The 12,353-nt window shown below is 38.0% G+C and overlaps 1 pseudogene; it reads right to left on the bottom strand.

Moving 5' to 3' along the window:
* Positions 1–11,660, bottom strand: part of LOC141410907 (bifunctional heparan sulfate N-deacetylase/N-sulfotransferase 3-like) — a 173,485-nt pseudogene extending 161,825 nt beyond the window's left edge.
* Positions 11,661–12,353: the final 693 nt, after the last annotated feature.

The following is a 12,353-nucleotide window of genomic DNA, read 5'->3' as shown; positions in this document are numbered from 1 at the left end:
TGAGATGAACAAAGAAAAAGACTGTAACAAGTGGGGAATCTGTAAAATGTTCTGGGAGGATAGGACTGGGGAGTTCCCTAAAGGATGATGGGAATTCAAACACACATGTGAGATTTAGACAAGGTTATAGAGATAGCAGTGAGTACAACATTGGGCAAGGGACATGAATGAAAACTGAAAGAAATGGTGAAGAATATTAAACAACAATTTGACTAGGAACTGCTTACAGAGATGACAGGGAGATTTGATGGCACAGAACTTTATGACTGTGAAAGCTAATAGGGAAACATTAAACTTTCTGATTTACCGGAAAGTATGGTAAAGAGTTAGAATTAATGAATAACCTGGAAGATAACATAGAGCTGTCTCAGAAAGCTGAGTCTTGCAAGCCAATGTTGATGCATTTCTCACAATGTAATGCTGAAATGTTAATGATCACAGAAAAGGGAGGACAGAGGGAAGGGATAAGTCTGAGGAACGTTTCGGTTGACATGCCATGTGAGGTGCACACACAGCATCGCTCTGCCAGGGAAAATGCCATCAAGTGATCTGACGTGCTCTATAATCAATGGAATATAAAGAAGAACATTCTGCTATTAAAGCATGCTAGTTACAGGTTTAGGTGAAATTTAAGCCAACAAAAAACTAAACAGACAACTTAGAGTTGTTAACTGTAGTTATTTTCTTTTGGTGAGTAATTGTGTTTTAAAGTTGTATACATGGTTATGAACATAATCTTCTGCAAGATAATGGCAGGAAACAAAATATCACATCTTTCCATGTATGTGTTTTGATTTTAGCTGTGAATTTTTTTGACTGGATATAAAATATAGCAACACACTTTGCATTTCTGTTGGCAGTATTTCAGTTTGTTCCAATTGTCAGAAGTGATGAACTGAGAGGTCAGGAGTATTTGCTCTCACTATTTATAGCAGATATTAGAATCCATCAAATTTACCTTTTCTGTTAGCAGGTATAAATGCCAAAGGATATTTCTTTTATATTAGATGCCTCAAGTTTTATTCTAATACCAAAGGTAATTCCACTGAATGTCTTTGAGGTTAGGGTTTGCCCTAACATCGTATTTAAATGGATACATTAAGATTCTCTTGTTCTCTGCAAACCTAGACAGGGTCTTGCCAAATAGCCCAAGCTGACCTCAATCTCAAGATTCTCCTGCCTCAGCCTTCCCATTGCTGGGATTACAGGCTTGAATGACCACAACCAACTTCTCTGCAGACCTTTTTAATACACAACACACTTGGCCATGGCCAATTTAAATCTGTGGTGTGGACTCTTAGAATTTTCTGTTAATACCACAACCTTATCTATAAATAGCTTCTTCCCATTCTCTGCTATGTTTCACTTCTTTTCCTTGGGGGCATAGCACTATAGCAGAAGACAGAGGCAAAGGTACAGACCTCTGAGCCCTTATTGAGTGGGTTTATCAGTAGGACACATGGGTGTGGAAAATTAAGCTTATCCACAAATTCCCCTGTAAAAATTCCTTTAATTTTTCAAACTTGGAAAGAACCAGTGGGTACACATGATCATTGTGAAAAGTGCCTCTCTTTGGCACTTATTACTGTAATTATAATTAAAATTTTTCTTAAAATCATCTTTCCTGTTGGCCTGAAAGCTAAGAAGGTAGAGTGGATGGCCCTTTTGTCTATCATTGCACCCCTAGTGCCAGGCATGGAGTAAGCAATCAATGACTATTGGAATTTATTGAATGCATTGGCACATTTATGCTTATAGGTTAATTTGAAAATTCTACTTTATTCTAATGCTGTAAAGTTACCTTTTCAGGTTACACATGACTATTAATATGGTTGTAGTTACTCAAAAATTTACTGGATTTAGTGTCTATTTTATTGATTACTAAGTAAATAAAATCACAGCAGCCCAACATGTGATGAATCTAATATTTGTGATAGATACAAATCTTTACTCACAAAAATTACCTACCAGTTAATCATTCTGCAATCAGCCATCAGGTATTTATTGAACAGCTACTTTGGGAGTAGTACCACTGTACTCAGTGCTGACGGTACCAGAGAGGTCACATTAGGAATGATTCCTTCTAAGCCAGGCTTAGAAAGACAAAAGTCACATGTTTTCTCTTATGTGTGTAAGACAGATCGAAATACAAATATTATCATATATACTTAAACACACACACACATATCTCCATATAACATGTTTCCAAAAATGGGACGATTAGAGGAGAATAAGGCAGGTGGGAAAGAAGAAAAGAATGATAGACAGTGGATAATATTGAACTACAGCTATGTAGGAACAGGCACAATGAAATGCTCTGAAAACTGTTGGACAATGCAAGGTAGGGGGAAAAGGGTAAGGAAGAGAAAAGAGGGGGTTAGACTGATTAAAATATAATATATTTATGGGTAGAATACCAAGGCAAAACATCACTAACAATGAACAGACAAGGACAGAAATGTAAAACAGGTCATGTTAAGGGGAGGGTAATTGTAGGAGGGGGAGGGTAAAGGAGGATGAATATGGTTGAGATACTTCCTATACATGTGTGAATATGGAACATTGAAACCTGTCGAAGTCATTTCAAGAAGGGGAGTTGGGGAAGAGGAAGAATAATGGGGGGGAGGGGATGAACCAAACCAGGTTACAATATAAGTATGTATGGAAATGTCACAACGAAACCCCCTGTATAATTATCATATACTAATAAAAACATTTTTAAAGAGAAATGATTCTTCCTCTATAAAGATGACTCTCTCAAGGGGAATGAAACTGTGAAACAACAGCTAACAATTTGTTGCATACAATAAGTTATGATTCATGTGGTAAAACTTTATGATATAGAAGAAAGAGAGAGAAAGAGAGATTAAAAAAAGCTTAGGAATGTCAGTGACAGTTCCTAAGATCCATGGTACCTACAGAGTACGTGAGATGACGGGCAGGGCTTGGATATAAAGACGGGGAGAGTAAAGCAGGCAAAATGCCCTGGCTAGGCTAAAGAAATAAAATGGCTTCAATGTGAGTACCTGAGAGTGAGAATAAACTAATTCTAAGACACAATGTGTTGGGATAAAATTGGAAATAATATTTGGTTGAAAGAGTCCTGTGGATTAGTGAATGTCCTTGGAAGTGACTGTGAAATTCAAGGTTATTATCTCAGAAATATCATTGGATATATTTGAACAAAAAGAGACCATAAAAATATTTTCAGATGATTAGTGGAGCAGTGTCATCTGGCATGAGCAAATAGTGGTAAAATGGACAGAGTCCACACTACATAGTACATAGCAAAGAAGTAGGAAGCATCCAGAAAGGCCCAGCTAAGGGGTTGCTGGTGTGATCCCATGGGAGGTGGTATGAATCCAGACATAAGGTCATTATCAGGGAGAATGGAGATGAAGAAACACTTGGGAGGATAGCAGGAATTATGGTGGGGGAGGAAGCAGGCTTGAGGAGTAGAATATAAAGGCACCAGTAATAAGAACATAAAAATTAGGGTAGAAATTAGTTTGAGCTAGTGACATATATTTCAAATGCAGGCAGATGGAACAACTAAGTGATATGTGGTGAAAGAACAAAACCATTTATGCTCTGTGAAATAGCTTTGTGAAAATCTCTGAAATCAATGGGTCACACACCCATCTGAACATGCTACATAAACCCGGATACTCCGAAAAGCTTTCCTCACCAACTCCACTGTTTTCCCACTTTGGGCCAGACTCATCTCCTTGAAACCTTTACCACAAATCTTGCTAAGTATTGTTAGCAAGAATATCTGCTTAATGTTTCTCTTCCTCGTTAGACTAAAATTTCCAAGGTTACAGGGCTCCTGTTGTTTCCAATAATTTTTCAAATACGAAACAAGATAAAAACACTTTTATAAACCAACAAGATCAATAGATAAGCACTTCAGTACAGGATTACTGTGTTGTTGAAGTGCTCTCACAAAAATACATGGAAAATTATAGACTTTTGCACAATCAGGAGAATAGTGCTGATGGTTGTGGTTGAATTCTGCTCCCTCTTCAACTTATGATGAGGAAAATATGCTGGATGACCAAGAAACTGTAAATTAAATATAGAAAACCAGCAAACCACTTAGACTTGTATTTTGAATAAGCACAGGTTCAGGGAGATGGACTAGTTATGAATGTCATCACTTTATCAGAGTTTCCTGTAAGTCACACTGAAGGAAATAACACCATGCAGAAAGGTAAAATAACAGTAGCATCCTACATCATTAATGAACACTTAACATGTACAAACACTGTGTTGGCCATTCTACAAGGTAAACAACTTGCCAAGATATCACAGCTAGTAGAGGCTGAACTGAAATTTGAATTCTGACAGCCTATATCAAATATCCCACACACTTGGGAAGACAGCTACAGCATATCTTTTCCTTCCACGCTAGGATTGGAAATGGGCATTGGGAAGCTATTGCCTTTAGATGCTGCACTTTCCTCAGATGGAAGCAGCGATGCTGTGATAGCTATTTCATAGACTTTTAATGAAGATTATGAGATAAACTATTAAAATCTCTTAGAATGGTGACTGACACATAGAATGAATAGGTCAAGGAAAGTTCACTATGAATCTATAAAGGGCAGGCACAAGTATTTTAGTTTAAGTGGAGTTGTGGAAAGCAGAGAAGTCACTCTTGGTTCAGGGATCTAAAATCAGGGGGTCTCCAAGCAAAAGAAGAGGCTCAGGTCAAAGCTTAACCAGCAGCCCATCCTTGGGTTTCTTCTCCTTCCTCCTCCTTTTCTTAGATGAGTCACACATTCTCTGGTTTTCATTGCCCTCTACTCTCCAATAAATTCCAAATGTTCATTACTCAGACTTCCTTCATCTAAGCTCTGGGACTTCAAATTGAGCTATCAACTTGACAAAAGAGCAACAAGAAGTCACCATTAACTGTGCCCTTTCTTATTATATACCAGCCAGTTTGGCTCCACTGGAATCATGTCACAAGCAAACTCAACCTGTCCAAAGCTGGATTTATGGTTTTTCCCCTAAAGCTATCTTCATCTCCCCATAACCACCTAGTGGTTCATCCTTGACACCTTCTTTTAATTCAGCTCTGCTTATCTAAATAAACCTAAGTCCTCTCATTTCTGTTGCTCCAAACTCACAGGATCCAGTGCACATTCTCTTTATCCAGGTAGTATTACTCACTTGAACTGCTATAACAACTAATCTCACCACAAATGTTCCTGGCTCCCCCCCACACTTTTCTCAATGCAGCATCAAAGTGGAACTGATTTATTTATTTCCAGTTGAGAATTCATCAATGGCTGATTATTTCACTTGCTGATTAAAACCCATATTCCTATCCACGTCCATTATGCCCCTTTTGGTATGCATCCCACTCTGACCTCTCATGCCTGAGTTTATGGTGTACTTCCATCTAAGTTCTGGGGAAATAGGTCAGCTTTTAGTTCTCCCAGAGGCAACCCTTGTTCTGTCTCAGGGTCTTCTCACATGTTGTTACCTTCATCTGGAATGTTTTTCCTTCCATTTCATCTGACTTTATCCTCCCAAATCCTATGGTTCTAAGTATAAATGTCCCTTCCTTACAGAAGTCTTTCCTGATCCCCTAAATCTGTAAGGCCTTCACATTAAACACTCTCTACTTTAGTCTATAGCTCACTTTACAGTTACTAGTCATTCTATGTTCTGTGTAATCTTTCTCTGTAGACTGGAAGCCTCATTAAGTACTTGTTTTACTCATTTCTTTGTTCTTGATGTCTAAGGATGTTTAATGTAAGAACATCACATTGAATACTTGTTGAATGGGTGAAGAAAAGCCTCTATTAATATTTATAAATAGCAATTGCATTCACAAACTAGGGAAATTATCAAACAAAACCATCTTCCATGAATTTTTTTTCTATCAGTCACATTGGCCTCAAACAGTCAGGGCTGCCCGACTCTGGTGACTTATGCCTATAATCCTAGCTACTCAGGAGACAGAGATCAGGAGGACTGCAGTGTGAAGCCAGTAAGACCCTATCTTGAAAAACCCTATTGCAAAAAAATTGGGCTAATGGAGTGGTTCAAAGTGAAGGCCTTGAAAAAAAACAAACAAAAAAAAAAAGAAAAGAAAATCCCAAAACAGTCAGGGCTATATATAAACACTGAGAAATAGCAGTGACCATTTTGACCAGAGTCATAAATCAGGTGCATACAGTATGTGCCTTTTATTGAATCTTACTCAAATATCTATTTTTTCTCATTGTGAGAATTTTCAGAGCTTCATGTGGCTAGAGTTTGCAATGCATCTGTTTTTAAAGACTCCACCAAGAAAACATTAGCCATTATCTAATTATGTACCATTAACAAAAGGCAGAGGGTGTAATTACTTTTGGAAATCCCAGGCTATTCCACTTGGATAGTGACAAACTGAATGAATACAAACATACATTTTACAAAATATTGCAATATCTGCAAGAGGAAGTACCTACTTGTCAATGTAACCTATCTTTCCTCTTCCACTAACACCTACCACCATTCCAAAGTAAAAATCAATTTCTAAATGAAACCGAATCATGTTAAAGTTGGCAGTGCAAGAAATGTGAAAAAAAGATTACCATCTGGAAAATGAGTATTAATAACCAAAGAACTTCAGGTTCTAACATAAATGAAAGATATTTAAAAGATTTTGACAACATTCTTCTTTCTCTAATTTAGCTATATTTTATAGTGTTGAAAAATGCAGTTGGAGGCTTCAAATACGTATCTTGAATTTGCTCAAAGTAATTTAGTAGTATTAAAATTTGACAGAGTATGTTTTTCTTTGGGAAAGAATGTATGAAATTGTGTCATATTAATTGAACCCTGCTGTAGTAGACAAGTAATGCATGGAGCATGACCAATAATACACTCTGTCTCTGCTGGGATTTTTGTTTTCTTAATTTAAAAATTTTACCTCTTTTTTATTAGTGCATATTAATTGTACAAAGGGGTTTATTGTGATGTTTCTATACATGCATATAATGTGCTTTGATCAAATTCACTCCCTCTATTACTTGTTCTTATCTCCCCTCCCTGCTCCTTAAATAATTTTTAATGGGTTTCATCAGAAGAACTGGGATTTTTAAAAAAGATAAATGATAGAAAAGCATTGTTTGGTACATTGAAATGGAAAATGACTATTGTAATATTCTCTCCTTCTTTGCATTTGGAAATTAGGAAGGTAAAAAAACATGTTTTTGTAGCACTTCCCTTAGTGCTATGCCATCTAGCAATGTGAGAAAAGAAAACTATTCCATGGCTGTTTGCTGTTGGTTCTGGTTGTATGGCTTAAGGGGAAAATGACCTCTGATTTTCTCTTAGATTGAGCTAGAATGTGCATGTAACAGCAGGTAGTGCCAATGCAGCTTTGAGGATCTAATCTACCCCTTATCATCTTTGTCTTTATCTGAAAATTGGAAGAGAGTGTTAAACAACCTCACAATATTGTGTGGACCATATGATGCAAAGTTGCAAATCAAGTTTGGCTATGTTTTAGGGCAGATTACATGAACCAGAAAAGGAAAGTCAACCAATCTGCAGTGAGAAGATGATGTAAAAAGAGCAGAAGAAAAGAATGGGGAAATATGACAGGCGTCTTGAAGAGGCTATAGATGTGGTAGTTCTATTATTCTCTGTTCTATAGATGCACCAATGAAGAAGTTAAGTAAAAATTTCCTGTTTCTTTGGTACTCTTTTAGAATAAGTGACATTCAATCCCATTGACGTAGTACAGAGAAAGAAATCACGTACACTAGATTATATATGCTTTATTAGGAAAGGTGCCACATATAATTGTCCTGGGCAGTACTCTATGCCTGACAAAAAAAGTAGAAGTTTAGTAACTACATCCTGAATTATTTCATATGCAGGGGTAGAAGTGGTTGAAATGGTTAGAGTGATTCATGGATTGTTCAAATCATATCAAGAGGTGTATCAAGCATAAAAATTTAAGTGAGAGTGTGATGTAGTGATAAAGACCACTTTTACCACTTGACAGATTAATCTTGGGCAAGTAAGGAATATCTCAGTGCCTCAATTTCCTGATTTTTGAAATAGGAATAGTATCTCCTCAGACAATCTCTGTGAAGACCACATGCACTAAAAATTTATGTCAAGTTTGTGGAACAGTGCCTGGTACAAGGTAAACATTTTGTGAGTGTAAATTATTCTGACAGCTTACATCTCTACTAGTCATCTAAACAATAGCATTTATCAACAAGTTAAATTGTATGTTATTCTCTACTGTTTTTTCATATATATTTGTCTTATCCTCCTGAGAAATTTCTACAATTTTGGACAACAAACAGGACAGGATAAAAGTCTCTGAGATTCCCATTCTCCCAGTGAGGAAACCAAGCCCCAGATCTATGAAGGGTTCCAATGACATGACTCTCATGGCAAAGTGAAGTCTAGAATCCAGACTACTTTCAGAATCCAGTCTACTTTCATATTTTCAAGTATTGTAATCAAACAAAAAAAGATTAAAAATTGAAGTGTGTATAAAATGGATGCCCACATTGAGTTAGTTAAAGGCCTTAGGATAGGGTTATAAAATTTGATGTTTAAGCTCTTATTTAGTAGAGGTACTCAAGAGTTACAGTCCTCATTAATTTACAAGATTTTTTGAAATGTGTTATACACATTGATCCTAATAGGACCGGGATACTTTTTCCCTAGTCATGTAACTTACATGACTTATGTGAAATTGATGCAAAATGTTAACAATAACATGAAGGGATGAATCACTCATTGTGATATCAGGTGCTTAAGGATATAACTTTTATTAAAATCAGGCATTCCAACAAATTCTAAAACCAATTCTTTGTTACAAATCTAAGAGAAACTTCAATCACAAAATAATTTTGAGTGTTGTTCAGACTAATTATCATTATAATGCATGCCATTACTTTTGTGGCCTGGAGTATCCCTTAACCTGGGTAGGAATTTTTCAGTGCGAATGCTTATCTCCAATAACCACAGCATGGGGAAAGTAAACTTCTGCTGCTTTTCCTCATTGTCTAAATTATTGAACAATTAGACATATAAGGTACTCATACAGTTGAGAATAGTGGGTTTATTCTTAATTGTCTTTTACTGTTTTTATTTGTATATAAATCACAAAGTATTTAAATATAGTTTTCTTTGAATATAATTTATACCTCAACAGATAAACATTTACGTTTAGAAATTGACTCTAATCACTAAAATACAGCTGAGACTCAACTAGGTTTCAAAGGAGTCATCTGAATAATTCTCTGAATTAAAAGAAATGTGTATAATCTCTTTCCACTTTTTAATTTTTGAAATCCTAAGTCAGCTATTAAATATTTAGGTTGTAACTCCTAATAACTTCTTTAGCAGAAGATGTGGTCCAGAAAAAAACCCTCAAATGCCTCATTTTCTTCTCTATTTTTTTTCAAAAAACCTTTCAGTTACACCAAAAACTAGTATTAGCTTTAACCTTCAGAAATAATACTTTTCTGAAGGAAATTTATTGAAAGACAAGGTATTCCATACCTCAACCAAACTAAACTACAAGAAATCTCTCCAAAAAGAGATAAAAGTTTCATTTTATCCTAAATATTTTGGTACCTGAAAATCCCTCATTCTAAAGACTATGAAGAAAATTAACTGAAGTAACCAGTTTACTGTAACAGTTACACAAAGAAACAGGCCTTCTGTTTTACTATCAAGACCATAAAGACAAGAATAACAATATCACAGAAAGAAAGATCCTGTGTTAACTTGGGAAGAAAGGAAAGAAAAGAACTTCTATTAGTGAAACCTCTTGATATGTTCAGTAGTATTTAAAAAAGAATGTCTTTCAAATTTAGTTTTGAAATCTTCTCAAACACAATATTGATAGGGAGCTATGGCTGAAGAAAAAGAAAAATGATTCCCTTCAGCTGAATATCAGACTTTCCCTTTCATCATTCTGCTCTCTGGTGGTGAACAGCATTGCTCAGTAGTTGACAATAATATATTTTTCTATGGAGAAAAAAAAGAATGTTTTCAGGATCAGTTTAACACATGACTCAATATTTTATTTGCATCTGAATTTCATATTGGGAATGTAGCTGTTTGCATTGTTTAGAGGTGTTTTTCTCAAAACTTTTCCAGATTATAGGTTGCTATATCCTGTTATATTTATAAAGAATTTAGATAAATTTTTAATTTTAAATGACTTTGAGGCTTAAACAGTGCCCAAATATTCAAAAACTAGTTGAAATGATCTGAGTAAATCCCTTAAAGAATGCAATTGGGTTCTTCCCTACCCCTCCCCAAAAGTGACTACATTAAGTGAAAAAATATATCTAATTTCATTTAATTTAAAACTTCTATAGTCAATCAATACTTAGGCTGATTTTTTTCCAGCTACATTTAATTTTTATTAATCATACAATCTTAAATAACATTGATAAAATAAACTGCATCAAATACAAAGCTTCACTGGGAATCATTGCTGTCTAGATTAGCAGGTAGTTATTGCTTAAATCTTAGATGTTACTTACAAAATTCTAACAAGGCAACAGACAATGTAGTCTATTTAACAACCCCTTGACAAAATAATTTTAGTCGTTCAGTGGAGATCTTAGTCAACTACAAGGGTTCATCTCTTGAATACTTTAATCTGATGAAAGTGAAGTTTAAAATTATCCTAGAAGGATAAGATAGTTCATTATTTCATTTCACTTAATCAGTAATGAAATGAGGTATTTCTTCAACACTGGAATTCTTGATTAACTGCAAACAAAGTTATCTCTTATTAAAAGCCCCTTACATTGACCAGTAAACCTTTACTATACAGTATAAATAAACAAATCCACTTACCTGGAATTAAAGTTCAAACATTTGAAAATGCCGGAGAAAGTTTCAATTACAAAAGAAATGGAAACAGTAGCATGTGCAACCATCAGCCCAGGCTATTTGGCTTTATAAGTGGTAACAATGCCAGTTCTGGCCCAGTATCCTCGTGTTATGTAACATCTTATTAATATTAGCCATCAAACTGCTACCAAGCTGGTGAGGCACTAGAGGGCAAGAGTGTCACATGCGAGACCTTCACCGAGGGACAGGCTTTAGTACCACTCCGGGAACACAGATGCTAACTAAGCTGATAAATATCAGGATGCCTGAACGCAACAGCCAACTCGTACTGTTCCTCAAAGACTATTTTAAATGTCAATTTTCTGACTAGCCAAAGAGCTAACAGGTTAATAAATATGCATAAGCAAATAACCACACCATGCAAAAACTTTCAGGATTATGTTTACAAACCCACAAGTCACTCTGGAGGCGGTTTTTTTTTTTTTTTTTTTTGCTCCCATTGTTTAAATAAACTTATTTCAAATAGGAAAGAAAAGGCTGAATAAACAAGGCGAGTGTTAATTTCAACACCCCTTCAGGTCAAGAGGCAAGAAACTTGTCCTGATCGCGGTGCCACGTCTAAAGTCCGCATTTCACGTCGGATCAGCATTTCAAGCTCGGGTTGGGTTTCCCGGCGAGGATCCGCCGGGTCACCCGCGGTGATTACCTCGGGCGGCAGCGGTGCGCGGACATCCTGCTCCTCTCGGGTCCTCGGCCTCCGCGGTTCCTCGAGGCGACTGTGAGGTCCCGGCTGCGCGGAGCTCCGGCGGGGCGGGGATGACTGCGGACCGTCCCCTCCCGCGTCCTGGGGCCGAGCCTGCGGCGGGTCGGGCTGGGCAGGCGGTGCGGGCGGCGCAGCGCGGGGAGCGGCTGCCTGGCGACAGAGCGCGGCGGGCACGTCCGGGACTCCTGCGCTCTCTCCCGCGGCCCCGGGACCCGCCTGGCCGCGCCGCCGCCGCCCTCACGCCACCTCCCAGCTCCCAGCCGGCGCGCGCCCGCCGGAAGAAGAAGAGGAGGCGAGAGGGAGCCGGAGACGCAGCCTCCTCCATCCGCCGGCCTCCCGCCTGGGCGGCCCCCGCGCATCAGGAGGCTCTAGCCTCGAGAAGGAGACCTTGGAAGTCTCCCCACACCCCAGTCTGCGCCGGTTCCTATCGTACCCCAGAGTGGATCGGTAGAAGTCAAGAATGAGTGGAGTGTGCGGGTCCCCGGGGCGGCGCCGGGAAGGTTAGGCGCACCTGCGTGGTCAGCTCTGATCGTGCTCCTTGGCACTGGACAGGGCAATGCCCGGTGGGCTGCTGCCAGGCCAGGAGCAGGTGTCTCCTCTGTTCGCCAGTTTCTAAAAGGCTATGCGTTCCGGCCCTTGAAGACAAGTGGAGGGCCGGCAAGCAATGGGAAGGAGCTTCTGCACTCGTGGTGGGAGGTTATGCGCTCCAAAACTCTAGTGTGATTTGGATCCTGAATTGGAAAGA

This window comes from Castor canadensis, chromosome 9 (assembly GCF_047511655.1).
Source record: "Castor canadensis chromosome 9, mCasCan1.hap1v2, whole genome shotgun sequence".
Classification (NCBI taxonomy): domain Eukaryota; kingdom Metazoa; phylum Chordata; class Mammalia; order Rodentia; family Castoridae; genus Castor; species Castor canadensis.
Note: the sequence above shows the minus strand (reverse complement) of the source record. Positions and strands in the feature narration are given on the sequence as shown.